Below are 17,045 nucleotides of genomic sequence, written 5' to 3' on the forward strand. Positions count from 1 at the left end.
CTCTGTATGGGGCTGAAACATGGACACTTAGGGCAGTAGATCAGAAACATCTGGAAAGTTTCGAAATGTGGTGTTGGAGAAGGATGGAGAAGATCAGTTGGACCGATTATGTGAGAAATGAAGAAGTGTTAATTAGAGTCAGTGAGCAGAGGAATATCCTACACGAAATAAGAAAACGGAAGGCTAATTGGATTGGTCATGTTTTACGCAGAAACTGCCTTCTAAAAGAAGTTATTGAAGGAAAGATAGAGGGGCGGATAGAAGAGGGAAGAAGACGTAAGAAGATGCTGGATGACCTTGGGGACAGAAGAGGATACTGTCATTTGAAGGAGAAAGCTCTAGATCGCATTAAGTGGAGGAATTGTTTTGGAAGAGACTGTGGACCTGTCGTCTGACAGATTACTGATGATGATTTTAAGTTGAATAAATCTTTTGATACTCTCCAGTGTTATGTACGTGTACTTGAAGTGATTCCATACCTCCTCAACACATCTATCATTACTTGCCCATATTGCGAATTTATCCCGGAAAAAGGTTTGTAGGCTTAAAACATCTGCTTTATGGTACACTGTGACAAGTCTTTCTACTTGAAGTTGACAGTAATTTTCTTCCAATTCTATTTACAATATCCTACAATGGTCACTGATCCCTTGTGCTATGCTGCAAGAGGTGAATGAACGACCTTTGCATCTCCTACGTACATGGGCATACAAATAAATTAAATACACAGCAAATATAATTCTGTGTTTCAAAGTCCGACTGCAACTGTGCACAACAATAAAAGAACAGACCAAATCTCATCTTAACGCAGTCTGGTCAATAAAGATTTTCATCTGTTTTTATAATAAAATTCTGTTCTGACTGTCGAGGAGAATTCGAAAATGTACTAATAACATCTCTTCTGTGTTATTATCTCGAACACCGTAAGACTTGTGGAGAAAATGTGCTGGATAAAACATGTGTTTTATTTTTCTCTACGACTTCTGTTCGGAACATTTATCTCTGAGATAAAAAGCCGGGGAGATATGCATGTAGGTCTCCACGTAAAATAGTCGTTGAACATATCCGATTTGAACAAAAAAGTATATGGCTACACAATTTTTCTTGAAATTCTCCAACACCAAATTTAATGAAAGTCTGTCACGTGGTTTTCGAGTTTAACATGCGAACAAACAAAAAGATATTATCAGCCCTACATATTGTGGCATGTAGACCCGTTGCTAGGCAACGACCGCAAAACATGCAGCTATACAACAGCCGTTACTGAGTAATGGCTTCACAAACAAGCATGTCTGCACGATAACAAGTGGAAATAGCAACATAGGAACGTTTTTTTTTCTGTGCGGTCCACGTAAAGATGTTAAAAGCAAGACAATCAGTTGGGAGAGAGTCAGCTGGAGCAATGAGTTGTGAGACAATAGACAGCCGGTAAGAACGTTAGCACGGAAGCATATGACATTGTTGGGATCGGTCACCAGGCAAAGACTGAAGACATAGCAAACTGAGAAGAATTTATGTGTGCCGTAGGTACAGTGATCTTTGTAGTGCATAACTCAGATTGTCGTAGTTGCTTGCAGTTACGTTCTGCAAGTGTTCAATAAATCCGGTTACCAATCCAAACCCCATCTACAGCCACTCTAAAATTGTAACAATACGTTAATTTAATTCACATCGTACACGAAAAAAAAGGTAATAACGCCTGTTACTTCTCTGCAACCTCTGAAACACTTGTTTACCAACGTTTGTTTCTGTTATATCTTGGAAACGACCCAACAAACGTCAGTCTGCCATTTCGCTCTGAAGAACACCTATCTGCAAGAAACAAATGAATTTACTAATGTTTCTTCCATCTATTCACTGATTCCGGCTGAGTTACACATGTATCTTTCTTAGTAATCCATGTCAACTTATCTACGGACCTGATGTGTTCCAAGGTCTACATTAAATGAGTATTTGTTTCGTTCATCAGATTACCTTTGCACACGTCAATAACATTTCTACTTTCTGCGATATCCAACAGACCGTGTTGGAAAGGTAATTTAGAAGGCTAACAAAGCGGGCAGAGAAGATGAAAATGAGAATGGACTGTAAATTTATGGTTCTGGCCTACCTTCTGTAACACAGTGAAACCAGTAATAATCACAAATTGCGCCGCACGCCGAAAGGAACAGAATTCAGACAGGTGTTACTTAACACAGAGAAACCACGAGTACCTACTCCACAATTAAAGACACTGCTCGATTGTAATTCTAATTATATTTCTGTCAAGAAATAATCTTTCGGCCCATCTGGCGGAAGAAAGACATTCACTCTTTGGTTCACACAGGAAATCACCGTGTTTTCATACGTGAAAGAGACGGCATAACTATTCTGCAATAAGATGAGAGGTTCAGCGTCGTAGCAAAGAGCAGGCCTGATTTTGGAACGGACAACAGCCAGATTAAGTCAATTCTAAGGGGCCGTGCAATAGCTCAAGCGGTTAGTCGCTGGCTTCCCACTGCGGCGGCCGGGGTTCGATTCCGGGTCTGGTCAAGAGGGATTTGTGGTGGACAAAGTGGTGCTGCAGTAGCTTTTCTCCAAGTACTTCGGTTTCCCATGCCAATCTTCATTCCACCAATTGCTCCACAATCACCCTCACCTATCATCTGAGTCTGGTACAATAGGCCAGAAGTGGCCGCAGTGCAAGGGACCTTGTCCCACCCCACTAGCAATAAAAAAATAGTCAATTCTAAAGTGTTCTGACGATGATGTACTAAAGTCGCGATTACTGAATTTCTGCAAACTATCCATGTTCGGCACTAGATCCAGTTTCCGTAACGTTTTGTATTTTATGGAACATTACAAGATGGACAAGTCCAGAAACTCGGTAACCCCGAATGTTAATGCCTCACTGACGTAATGTAAATTTATATGGCAACAATAAAATTAAATTCAACTCAGTTACTGGTATGCTGGATTCGTGCTCAGATACCAATTGAATCCTAGTTGAGTCCATTTTTTATTCCTTTCAATTATAAACAGTCGGTGTTACGGGCTGTTGTTACTGTCGTTATCACCATAATTTTGGAACCTACTACTTAGGTAGAGGTTTGGTCTAAGTTATATTCGTTGGACATAACTTCAAGGGCTCGCATTGTCTCCATGTTTACGATTACTAAGACTTTCTTTATCGCTAGTGGGGTACTGCGGCCACTTCTGGCCTATTGTACCAGCTCCGGATGACACGTGAGGGTGATTGTGGAACAATTGGTGGAATGAAGATTGGCAGGGGAAACCGAAGTACTCGGAGAAAACCTGCCCCAGCGTCATTTTGTCCACCACAAATCCCACTTGACCTGACCCGGGATCGAACCCGGGCCGCCGCGGTGGGAAGCCAGCGACTAACCGCTTGAGCTATGGCGCGGCCCATTACTACGACTTAGAACAGTTTAATATGTAATTTTTTGGTAGGAATGTGTTCATGATCAACCTCCACAAAAAATTTCACACATAAATTCTTATGGTTTATTAGTTATTGCCATAAAACCGAAAGAAAAATACAGATTTCATGCAGCTGCATAAAAAAATTAAAACATAATTGTTTTTAACATATGTTAAAGTACACCTTTTACGCATCTACAGGCTGATCCATTTGGGTGTGAATAAAAGTAAAACGCTGTGAAATATGCTGAATTTGAGGTTCTCAGAGCGGGTCTATAAATCATTCTACCTGGGATATAAAGCCGTGTAGTCAGGTGAAATTCAACTACCGTTCGAAGCAAGCAGCGCTATACTTGCTGACTGCTTCCTAGTGGTTTCTTTTTTGGTTTACCCTTCGACCACGAAAACGGGGGCGACGTGTTCCTCAGAAAAGTCGACTGATTTTCACCGGACTACACGATACTATAACCCGGAAGATAGAACTCATCGCTGTAAAACAAGAACTGACAGAACTCGTTATGGATGATTTATCTCAATGTCAGCCTCATGGAAGACACGACAGAGTTTGTAACGGAAGCCGGTAATTCCCACGTATAGTTCAAAATATTTTGGTGTGATTTGAGAGAAGGCCGCAGAGGGCCTGGCTTTACAGGTGTTCATTCTTACACTTGTCGCCTAGTTCGGAAACGACTAGCTGTTGAAAAAATTCGCGTTCAACTCCATTTTCTCGCATATCATGCACACAAAAGTGAAACGCAGGGCACACTTTCTTCGCTGCTGTACCCTCTCCATCTTAAGATACAGCCCGAATCCCATGCCATAAAGGAACTCCCACGTTTTAACACACGCAACTGACGAGCGATGTACCTCTCAGTGCTTTGCTTTCACGGTGTTTCATTTTATTGACAAAGAGAAGGATCACTGTGTATACTGACCGGCAATACAGCTTTACCCAACTCAGAAGCCTGTCCGTCCACCATGTTGTCACTGTGGACTAAAGGAAATTAAATAGGGTCACATTCGGCCGCCCTCTCACCCGACCGCTTTATCCCCAGGAAAATGTCCCAGGTACGAACTGGATTGGAGGCTGGATGGGCAAAGCGGGATCTGAATACAGTAAAGGTATAAAATTAAATTAGGAAATTGGCCTGTGTTCGTCCATAATTATTATTATATTATTAATTAAATATGGTAACTTCAGTCTTGGAACATATTTCACGAAGACCCGTAGTGGAGCCCATATCAACCACGAAAGAAACAGCTGTATCTTCAATATGACAATGCACGCGCATAATTATAGAATATTTGACAGAAAATGATGAAAGTGACGATTACATGTGACATCGTGATGGTACTGACAGTTAGTTAGTTAGTTAGTTATTAGAGAGGGTGAGTTTCCCCATGCACTTAGACCTGTAGTGGTCCATTCTGCTTCCCTCTATGATTTCTACCAGCCTCTATATCCTACCGGTATTGGTGCTTACCATCAGTCCCGCCCAGCCAGCGAGACCGGCTCTACGCAACTGAGAACTATCTATAATGCTTCCCCCATCTACCGGAGGTATTAGTGGCTGCTGTTGGGTGGGAAACGTCCGCAATTTTGCTCAGTGACCTCCTTTGGATGTATGAGGTTCTTTTATGCGCCGTATAGCTATGACAGGGGACCCACAGCTTAAAGTCCCTCCCGGAGGACTTGTTCCCTGAATTTTTCCGCCCTTAAAAATTCGACGACCTCCGCCGGGTATTTGAACCCGCGTACTACGAGTCATGAAGTGGGAACGTTACCTCTAGACTACGGAGGCCGCTACTACTGACTGTCACACCCAAAATTATTGTACGGAACGTCGCGGGGCAATGGACAAAATTCCTACTTTGTTCTCAAACATTCCTGCTTTGAATATCAGCAGACTGATCAACTATTCTATCAAAAAGGATATACGTGTATATTATTTTTTGAGAACAACGTATTCAGTAATATAATAAACAATTTTAATACGTAAAAGAAGCTGTAAACCTCATGTGTTTTAGGCAAGTCTTCTATTTCATGACACTCAGCTAGCGTACTGTATCTGGTTCGTGCATAATAATTCCACTATCTGCAGAAGCATCCGAAACGTCTTGGCTAATACTCGTATGTTGGAGTGATACGAAATAATGCCCATTTCCATTTCAGGTTGAAAATTATAATCCAAGCAGTTACTACACAGTCCACAACTATGTATTATTTTGAATAAACCCCACAATACGAAATCGATCAATTATCTGTCCAGCTTTTTCACAATGACAATCGAATATGAAGAGTCACAACGTAATTATTGGAAGCGGACTGAAGTACGATAAATGGAACATTTAAGCTCACAGAGAGAATACGATAATAATGAAGTTAAATGGTAACACTGCGTGACGATGTAAGGCAAGAGCATATTTGAAAACCTGTTACGAAGCGAAATGAAAATGTGTCACGAGTATAATACCTCTGGCACGTAGATTTACAGCAGAAGGCCTACTCCGTCTCGTTATTAGAAGCCTGTCCTAGTTCCATACCCCTGTTCCGAGGCTATCGCAGAATCATGATCAACAGAAGTAACGCGTAACGGAAATTAACAGTCATGACGTTTGATTGCCGAAGCAAACTTATAAACGTCAACGCATGGTAAACTTAACTATATCACAACCCTGTTTCGTGCGAAATGGAAGAAATACATATACAGCCTTTCATGTAATGCTTTATATACCTGCACTCGTACACTTTCAAACCTTCACTGTCTATGGGGCTTGCGTCCTGCAAAAGCAAGATGCATGAAGGCCATTTAATCGATGTTTACGTAATAATATATTCTGCTTTCTAGTCACATGTAGTCTAGGTAGTATTCCTAATAATATTGAAATAAAAATCACAACGTTTTATAATGGATTTAATACAACTGCACGGCAACATTAATTCTTGGACAGTGGTTATGAACTGTCTGAACTTGGTATTTCTCATGTTCTGAAGTTTCTGTATAAATTGATACCTGAAATATCTTAACGGAGATTGAAAATAGTGGTTTTATTAAGGGCGGCCGCACACCGACTGCGTCAAGACAAGCATCAAGACATGAGACAAAAGACGCAGTCTTGCTTCATTCGTGATTCGTCAGCACGAAGCTGACGTCAGCATCGTGACTCAGACCGGTGTGCGGCGGTTTGCATAATCTCATTCGTTTCAACTGTGCTCCTTTCTTTACGTCATGTCGCAGACATTGCGTCTCGACTGTTACATATCTTGACGCATGCCGGCGTGCGGTCTATCTAAGAGTTACAAATAAGCACGCTGTTTTTCAGTTTTCAGATATACTAGGTTCCAATTCATACTGCTTGCAACGTGCACATCAAAGCATTATTTGTTACTGAAACGGCCATCACTAATCACTGCTTCCGAGCGGCTCCACCAAGAGTGGGGGAACTGTTCAAACATACGTCTCTGCAACAACTTATTGCGAACATCTGTGTTCAGTGACTGAGTAGTCACGGTCTATCATAAATCAATACTGCGCTGCATTTAGTCCAAGATTTGGCCTATAATTTATGGAACTTCTTTAATAAAGAGAAACTGTCACCATGACAATGGCAATTTAACCATTTCCTCAAATATATATAAAACTTGAGTTTGTCCTACTATCTCTGCGTGGTGAAGTGGTGAGCAAATAGATTTAGAAATAAGCACACCACACACACAAAGGAATACAGCAACGCACAGCAATAATATAATTTTGTGTTTAAATGAAGGGCAGGTTTAGTTATATAATAACATGACCAAGGGGTTCGATTCTCCGAATAAGCAGATCTCTTCACTACCATGCCCTATACAATGGGTACCGTGGGCCACTTCACTGAGTGTCAGGCGGCACAAGCATGTAAGCCAAGTCTCCCCCATATCCGTCTGTCAATATGTCGGCATGTAGGTCACCGCCCTGGGTGGGTGTTGACCAAAAAAAACTCCGTGGTTTTAGTCCGCAAGTGAATCATACCGACTGAGCGACTGCCGCTTGTCGGCGAAGTTAGTGCCAACTTCAGCGGATAGAGGGTGTCACGTAGTCAGCGCAACCAATCCCCACGGCCATTAATCTCGGTTTTCTAGACTGGAGCCGCTATTTCCTTGAAATAGCTCATCAATTATCCTCACGAGGCTGAGTGGACCCCGTTCCAGACCCACTACTTCTCAGAGAATCTGGTAGCGCCGGGCTTCCAACCCGGACCTCTGATCACTAGACCACACAGGCGGTCGAATGGATGGTGACCAACTTTTGATATTGAGGATCCTTATAAAATGTCATTTCTATCACCTCTGGACACTAACCACATTTTAAATTACGCCGCAAATAAATTACTAGATATGTTTCACTATACAGTAATGAGACTGAAGGGTGTCTCGGAATATAAATGTTAGACTACTTGTATATTAAGACAAAAGTGTCACGTTAAGTACAGATACTTCAGCCTACACTTTGTTTCTGAGATAGCTTCTTCATCTCTCACTTCTATTCACTGCAAAGGTCAAATGTGCAGAACTTTAAAGTACCCCTCCCTATATGACACGTCTCCTGGCGCGGCGACTAAGGCAAAAAACAATTTTACCTTTGTACACAATATTAATGTTCGGGCAGTCAAACACAGACGCTGTGAGCGAGAAAGAATTTCAGTTAATATACAGGGTGTTTCACGATTTAGGGCATAACTGCGGGAGGTGATTTCCTACGTATTTGTGATCAAAAAAGTTCATATAAACATGTGTCCGATTTTGGACGGTTACGGAGTTATGACCGTTTTTTCATCACTGTACGACCTCGTGTGAACCGCGTCTATCATCTGGCAGATCGCTATTTTTAGCCAGCTACAGAAAGCATTCTCGTTATCTCGACACTTGAGAGGTACCTAAGGCGTGGTGGGTTGGTATGTAAGGCCACGGCTAGTGTGGCGGCTACTGGTGTTCAGAACAGTTCTCATCTCGGCGCGTCTGTTACGTTCACGATGCCATTTACATTTGCATTGGAGGAGTATGCAGATATGATTGATGTGTACGGGTTTTGTGACGGTAACTCAGTTCTTGCCGTAGCTGAATATCAGCAACGGTTTCCGGATCGTAGAATACCGAACCGGAGAGTGTTTACTGGAGTTTACCAGGCATTGCGAGATACTGGTAACTTCCCGGCGACCGTATTGCAGCCGAGCGTGGTGTTAATGAAGGCGTCAATGAAGAAGGCACTGTTCGTATGGTACACTGCAGTCCACGTACGAGTACGCNCACGAAGTTAACTTTACATTCATACTTTAAATGTATCATGTATTATGCTGGTTTATTATTTTGTTCCGTTTTTTGTCAGTAATCGTTACCTTCAATTCTGAGTTTAAAACAGTCATAACTCCGTAACCGTCCAAAATTGGACACATGTTTATATGAACTTTTTTGATCACAAAGACCTAGGAAATCACCTCCTGCAGTTATGCCCTAAAGTCGTGGAACACCCTGTATAAAGACAACATTTACAGATGTTTACAAGGAGTTTAGTATGAGCTTCAATGAAACTCGCGGAATGGAAGGTTTAAGAGAAAGGTAAAAAGGACGGACCCTGTCCGTCATGCAAGTATGAAATTATGCTTACAAAATAATGAGTAAATGATAAGATGCTACACAGGGCCTCTTCCACAGCCATGCGGCTCCCACAAGTGGCGCACGTTGTACTCACAAACGAGTCTCTGATGATCGATTAATGGCGGTAAAATCACTACAACAGTGGAGGAGATGCCACTAATTCACGAAGAACAAAGTTACGGTGGTATAATTATTACAGCTGGTGTTTACACGATGGTTCTTAACTTTTCATTTGGCATCAAAATTAGGTATGTAATCACCGATCATCACATCTTTCTTCCTGCTTTAACACTTCAGCAGTATAAAAATCACGGATCAACGAAATATGAAACAGAAACAAGTTTCAAAATAAGAGTATAAAATTATGGGAAATCCCAAGTACAGTGTGAAATAATATTATAAAATTACCTCTTCATTGTATGCTTAAATAATATAAGTTAAAAGCCGTTAACTTTCTAACGTGTTCTTCGTATAACTGTATTATCAAGTTCGCTAAAATTTTCTCGGGCGATTAACCGTGTCAATGTTGCGCTAAAATCACTGATACGGCTGATCGCCCGAGAAAATTTGAGGGCATTTATTCACCGTGAAAGCTTCATATCTTACATGTAGTACAAATCACTCCGAACACTTTACAAGTGCATTTTTCCTTTCCATAAAGTAATCGTAACATTATGTTACATCCCATACTAACATATAAGACAGTACTTAATTCATGACTCTTTTTACACATAATAGACTGCAATTTAGCCATCAATTATATTTATTAAACCAATCTAAAGCGAACAGTCATGAACACAAAAATAAACTATTTTTGAAGCCACACAAGTGGCGAGTAAGAATAGACATATACAATTATTTGTGATTCAAGCAAATTGGTTTCTGTATTAGAATATTATATTTAAGCATCATGTTGCACTCTATACGATAAATGATACAAACTCCGTCTCAAGTGCAAACAATATATTTTGTGTCTTTGATCTTGCTCCCCTACACTACATGTTTCGGCCTCAGACGGCCATCATCAGGTGTATAACACTCACGTCGCTGTCACACTGCACCCAGCTCAAAATTTAACATTTAAAAACACTTTCCTTCTTATTATCAACTTCTACTTCGTTGACAGCTGTCTGGTTTGTAGATTATTTTACACACGTTAAACTTTAAACATAGGGCGAATAACCCTAAAAATTTTAAATTTTAAAATTTAGAGAAAAAAAAATTTAAAGGTTTTTAAAATTAGAACTAAAGATTTTATTATAGTGCTATTACAATAAAGTCAAAATTAACGTGTGTAAAATAATCTACAAACCAGACAGCTGTCAACGAAGTAGAAGTTGATAATAAGAAGGAAAGTGTTTTTAAATGTTAAATTTTGAGCTGGGTGCAGTGTGACAGCGACGTGAGTGTTATATACCTGATGATGGCCGTCTAAGGCCGAAACATGTAGTGTAGGGGAGCAAGACCAAAGACACAAAATATACTGTTTGCACTTGAGACGGAGTTTATATTATTTATTCTATATTAGACATTTATTTACTATAATGCCGTCTGAGACACGGCTCCGTCAGCAGCCCAAGCATAAAATGATCAGAAATGCACGCGAACAATTTATTTAGGCCTATTTAAAAATGATGAAAACCAGCATGGAAAACAGAAGAAAAAAAATCGATTTAGAAAACCCTTTCAACGTTTGCACATATGCATATTCACGAAATTCAGACAAGTAACTAAAACTGGCTATTTCAGAAAGAAAGTGTAGTTTGATGTAACTGTACTTAATACAAAACACTTAACCTAACAGGGGATGTGTATTTAGAGTTTAATGTAAAGCTAGGTCATATTGTCAAGAACTGATAAAATTAAGGCCTCACAATAACAAAATGCAGTCAAAACCTATTCATCCAGAGAGACATTACTTCAGACCTACATATGGAAGAACGACGACGGATGACAATGGAGGAGCCCCAAGAACTACTGGGATACGGTGCTGCAAATCCGTCAGTATCGCTACAAATTTATTGTTGCCTTGTGGCTTTTACGAGTACTTAGCCAGAAGTGCGTAAAACAAACACAGGCCTACCACGTCAGTCAACAAGTTTCGGCTTCGAAAATACACGATTAACTTCGATAAAATTTGGTAGTGGAGACGTACGTGTAAACTAACTCTGTTACGACAATTTCATTACGGATCGAGGGCCACAATTATAGACCTATATCATTTACTGTCTAGATTATTTATTATGTTATAGTTACGTGTAAAACTTTGCTTTACATGAAGCTTAAATATAACCTCGATAATTTTCTTTTAAAAGGGATTATTGTACGAAAATTTAATATATTACAAGATACAGCATGAAAATCTGAAACTTTCACCTGAAAAAAATTTTCACTACAACGCATATTTAACGAAACAGAAGACAGCGGTCAGTGTCACAATACGCCGTATCACTGTCAACATGCAAGTCGATAACGGCAGCATTATGTTCATACCGAGTTCCACACAATCTACAGCTGTTAAAATGATAATGTCTCTACTTATATCAGGGGACAGAACGCATATCTAGCGAACAGGATTCCAAAGCCCTTCATTACTTCTGAAGAGCCTCAGAATGTGTGTTCAGGAATACGTACATATATATTCAATATGGAACTATGATGGGCAAAAGCTCCAACAAAAATTAACACAAAATATGAGATGGAAGGTGTCCAATGTTTTCATTCAATTATTAAAATATTATTACTAAAGTTTGTGTTATCTTTTTACAGTATTCTTATAAATGTGCGCATGTAAGGAAACTGATGTGAGGGAATAAGCGACACGAGCTTACTGTCTGAACCATCAGGGCAGATGAATAGGCCAGTCAAGAAACAAGCAAGCTTGCTGCTTCTTGTTGGCTTCTTGCCTGGCTTACTTTTCGACCACGAAAATGAAGGCAGTGCATTCTTCTGAAAAAATCGGTGAACTTCAATCGAATTACACGGCGTTACATCCAAAAAAGACAGCACTCTTCGTCCAGTGATCACTTTATTAGGATTATAAAGCTTAGTTCTAGTGTTGTTCAATAGTATGGATTTTTATCTGTTTGTTCAAGTCTTTTCTGTTTTTGAGGGTTGGGTCACGGACTGAAAAGTGGGAAATAAAACCGGGACTGATTGATGAAGGTGTCTTGGATATGGAATCAATCAAGAGGAAACAAAGTGGATGATACTTTGTTCCTGCGCTGCAAGGCCTTTATATGAAATCTATATGGAAGAACATAACTTTATAATGAGTATGTTACTGCTGCAAATGAAAATGGAAACCCATGAAACGAATTGGCGAAAAATTATTACAGTACGGCACAAACTGCAGTGTTTTGGGGCCGACATGTTATTTTACAATTTCTGAAATGAATCCTAACAGAAGTACCGTATTTTTTTAAAGACTCATCACCACGCACAACGCCAGGGCAAAGCACTGAATATCACTGTCTACTGCTCCCTCTTCACAAATCTGCTTGGCCGCATTCTTGGCCAATGTCTATGAACGAGTATTAACGTATATAAAATTGGGGTAACTTAGCGCAGTTAATGAGAAACAGTGGTCTCTAGTCACATTTATGTCGGTCACGGATCGGGAGGGGGGCAAAGTAATGATAGGAAATATGGATGCGAAGGAATAATTCCGCGAAGTCAAGGAATTATGCCTATACCCGGTTCTAGGCTATTTGTCAACTGCGTTTTGCATCCAAGAGACATGTATAGTGAGTTCAGCACATAGGACTTTATACATGTACACGATAAAAACAGCATAGACCTTGTGCGAATAAAAGATCGATACCACAAATATCTGAAGACTAAGGGCAGCCGCACACCAACTGCGTCAAGACAAGCATCAAGACATGAGACAAAAGACGCAGTCTTGCTTCATTCGTGATTCGTCAGTATGAAGCTGAAGTCAGCATCATGACTCAGACCGGTGTGCGGCGGTTTCAATAATCTCCTTCGTTTCAACTGTGCTTTCTTTGTGTCATGTCGCAGACATCGTGCCTTGACTGTTACATGTCTTGACGCATGCCGGTGTGCAGCCTACCTAAGCCTTACAGGTTTACCGACATTATGTTGACATTGAAACATTTTACATACACGACTCTGGAGCTGGCAATACTGCGCCTTCGGGTGACGGACTGTAATTATACCTAGTGACAAGTGTTTTATTAAGAAAGCAGTCTTCTGGGATTTGGCACCGTGTATAAGTGGTGTTAACCGACGTTTCGGAGGAACGTATCGCCTCCATCTTCAGGGTAGAAGAAAAGTATAAGAAATCTGCAAGTGACAAGACCGTGAGAACGGTCACGGTCTTGTCGCTTGCAGATTTCTTATCTTTTTCTTCTACCCTGAAGATGGAGGCGATACGTTCCTCCGAAACGTCGGTTAACACCACTTATACACGGTGCCAAATCCCAGAAGACTGCTTTCTTCATAGTCACCGCCGTGAAAGCCTCAAATCTTACAAGTGTTTTATTATTTTGTAATAGTAGTACCAGATTGGATTAAACTCGGGGCATACTAAATTCTTAGCCAGTATACTAAACACCAGGTCATCACGGCGGCCTACGATCAACACCGAATACATATACACCTCAGACAGTGAACAATGTTCAACATAATGTTATGATGAATGAAATGATGACATAAATCTTTAGTGAATTACTTACGTATAAAACCTACGAGTTCCTGGTTAGGACTTATTCTATCATGGTAGCCAAACAGCTGTAGGTAAGCTGAATATGAGGTATACATGCGCGTTAACTCTCAATTCCAAGAATGACTAATGTCATTTCGACCAACGAAAACGAACTGTGCCATTTTACGACCTCGATATGCGAATGACCTTCAGGATTTTACAAAGAATTTTTATGATTCTAGCTGGGCAAGTTAAAAGCAGTACCTTCAGTAGCATAAATATCAGGGGTCATAAATTACCTCTGGCGGTTTGAGTAGGCAAATATATAATTTCAGCGGTGTTCCCAATACAGAACAAGAAACTAAGACCAAGCAATATACACGTATAGCTCGTAACACTTTTGTACAGCAGTGGCCGAAGTCTTAAACTTTGCTTTCATATTGGTACCGCTTGTCGGAGTCGATGTGTTTTCATAACATCTGAGAGCTTTTCCACTGTGGATGCTCAGCAGTTAATAAATAACACGTCAACATCGTGGAACATTTTTCTACAGGGTGGCAGTTAAATATGCCCTTATGAAGAACATTCACTTTTACTTGCTTTCACTTGATGAGAAAGTCCAATAAAAAGCATGAACTCTTTGGATATACCGATCCCAAATGAATTATGTTCAGAATGAAACACACCTATGTAAAGGTAAAGCTATCCCTGTAACAAGCCGTGAAGGCCTATAGGGTTGTGAGACGTCGAGGCTTCCACCTTCTCTCTAGACAACTGGCTCACAGATGGCGGTAAGGTCGTCAGCCTTATAAGCCGGCCCCATTAGTCCCGGGTATATTCCTGGTACTCATTTCTGTTAAGTGGCTGAGTCGACCGCAGGATCATAGAGCGGCTGGAAGGATTAGGTAAACTGAAAAAAAATCCACCTCGTCGGGACCTGAACCCGCGACCTCCAGGCTTGTAGCAGTGTGCCTCAACCAACTACGCTACCGCGTGCCCCATACTGACCTATGTATTATTAAAAAAAAAACGAAAAGGAAAACAACCGGACCTGAAGATGATACACACGTGCCGAAACATTTCGTCCTAGGTAACAACTCCACCTGCTGGAGAGAGTGTCGTGTTGACAGTATTATCTGTAAGTGACAACAAGTACCTATCTATATTCTGGTTAAAAGCAAAATTATCAGTCCACATAATAGTATTTATCTAATTATATCAAAAACAAGTTCCAATCTATTTTTAAATGAAAAAATTGCAATCTATTGCTTCGTTTTTTTGGCCGTAGGGGATAAATTGGCATAAATATTTTTGTAGTAGCAATGGAAAGGTGCCAACGAAATTAAATAAGGCCCCATATATGGAATTTGACTTGATCTTGATAAAAGTCTGCCGAACGGACTGTAATACACTCTCTCTCTCTCTCCAGGACATTACATATACGTATATATAATTCTAGATAACAGGCAAAACCTTCAAAACGCGAATTCCTTCTCACTCAACGTTCTTCCCACAGCGATCTAGCGCTTCCTCTTACGTTGGAGGAAAACAGTCGTTTCAAAGGTCACTTGACAACTATGATCCGAGATCTAAATTTATAATCCCCACAAGGCAGTAATATAATAAGCGAGTCTACCTTGATAACCCCGGAAGTCTGGCATTCGAATTAATCGGCTTCTCTAAGGAATTCCTATTATGAAATTAACCAATATTTAAAACATCAGGAATTTTAGCACAAACAGCGAAGACATTAACCTGGATTAATCACAATTATATGGAACGTGAGGAAAAATTATACCAAATCCACTAAGCCTTCATGAATTAGCTTATTCTAAAATTTTACTTAATGTTACTACATTCTTTCAGCGTATTTTTTTTTTAAAGAAATTTACTGTCTTCCGGGATGTGGTGCCGTGTAATTTGTTAGACAGACACTAACGTTTTGGAGGAACGTGCTGCCGCCTTTGCCAGGGGGAAAAAGTAACTTTAAAATTACACACGCTGAATCACTTAACATTATCCTTCAGTATTCATCGCATCAGGAACATCTTCAGAGAGAATTTGCACGGTTTCAAGGACGACGTTTGGTGCACCAAACATTATTTGTATGTACATTGCGTATTTTACGAGATACCAAGGCCAGCTTCATTTTTTGCTTTTTTAATGGATGGAGCGCTATGTAAGGTCAAAATGAACAGCGGCGTAAATATGGCAATGGATTGCGATCTGACAGTATCCCACAACGTGATACACCTAGAAAATTTGTATGCTGAATCCCTCAAAATGATCAATGTTGTTTTTTTCAGTGGTTTCAAAACTAGTTGATTTCATAGGATTAAAAGGAATGACTGAAGAGTTCTATGTTCTGGGACATAACGCAGTGTAGTAGTTTAGAAACAACAGAGCTCGGAGGAGCAGTTCACCTCCATACTGTTCCTTGCTTGCTTATTCTTCGACCCTGAAGATGGAGGAGACACGTTCCTCTGAAATGTTGGTTGACTTCCAACAGAATACACGGCGTTACGAGGTGGTATCGGAAAGTTCCCGGACTTATTTTTTGTAACTGCCTCGGTGAAAGAAAATGAGAGGGGAGGCCAAGGTCACACTTCCGCAACCCTTATGCACCAGTGTGCCACGTGACACCGTGCTGTGAACACGCATTGTTTTTACAGTGTTTTTTCGACTTCGTGTTTCGTTTTGTCTGCGATGGGTGGTAAAATCGAGCAGCGTGTCTGCATCAACTTTTTCGTAAAACTCGGTAAATCCGATACCGAAACCCTTGAAATGGTTCGTGAGGCTTTTGGATAACATTCTTTAAGCCGGACAACGGTTTCTGAACGGCATTCACGTTTAAAGGCCGATCGAGTGCCAGATGAAGATGACAACCGTTCAGGGCGACAAAGAACCAGCAAAACGACAGAAAATGTTGAAAAAAATTCGAGAAATCATCCACGAAGACCGCCGCCGAACAATCCATGAGCTCGAAGACACCACCAGGTAATAATCTTAACAGAAAATTCGAACATAAGCCGCAATGCTCCATCACGACAACGGGCCCGCCCACACGTCCCTGAAAACCACAGAGTTTGTGACTAACAAAAACATGGTTATCGCTCTTCATCCTCCCTACTCACCGGACTTAGACCCCTGTGATTTCGCTTCGATTCCCAAATTGAACATGAAACGGAAGGGACGACGTTTTGAAACAGTGTCTGACGTTCAAAGGGAATCACATGCGGTACTCGACAGCATTAAGGGAAATGACTTCCACGGTGCCTTTGAAGCATTGGGGGGGGGGGGGGGGGGGGACCGCTGAGAACGCTC

General features: G+C 40.7%; 1 protein-coding gene across 3 annotated transcripts in view; it reads right to left on the bottom strand.

Moving 5' to 3' along the window:
- The window catches only part of LOC111874641 (E3 ubiquitin-protein ligase RNF19B), a 137,496-nt gene that overhangs the window by 95,582 nt on the left and 24,869 nt on the right, over positions 1-17,045 (bottom strand). The window contains exon 1 of one of the 3 annotated variants that reach the window (XM_023870301.2): positions 13,753-13,844. The exons of the other annotated variants lie outside the window; for them this stretch is intronic. The gene's annotated coding sequence lies outside the window, so the exon portion shown is untranslated. Of the gene's footprint in view, positions 1-13,752; positions 13,845-17,045 lie in introns of those variants that run through there. 3 annotated transcript variants of the gene reach the window in all.

This window comes from Cryptotermes secundus, unplaced genomic scaffold (genome assembly GCF_002891405.2).
Source record: "Cryptotermes secundus unplaced genomic scaffold, Csec_1.0 scaffold56, whole genome shotgun sequence".
Classification (NCBI taxonomy): Eukaryota; Metazoa; Arthropoda; class Insecta; order Blattodea; family Kalotermitidae; genus Cryptotermes; species Cryptotermes secundus.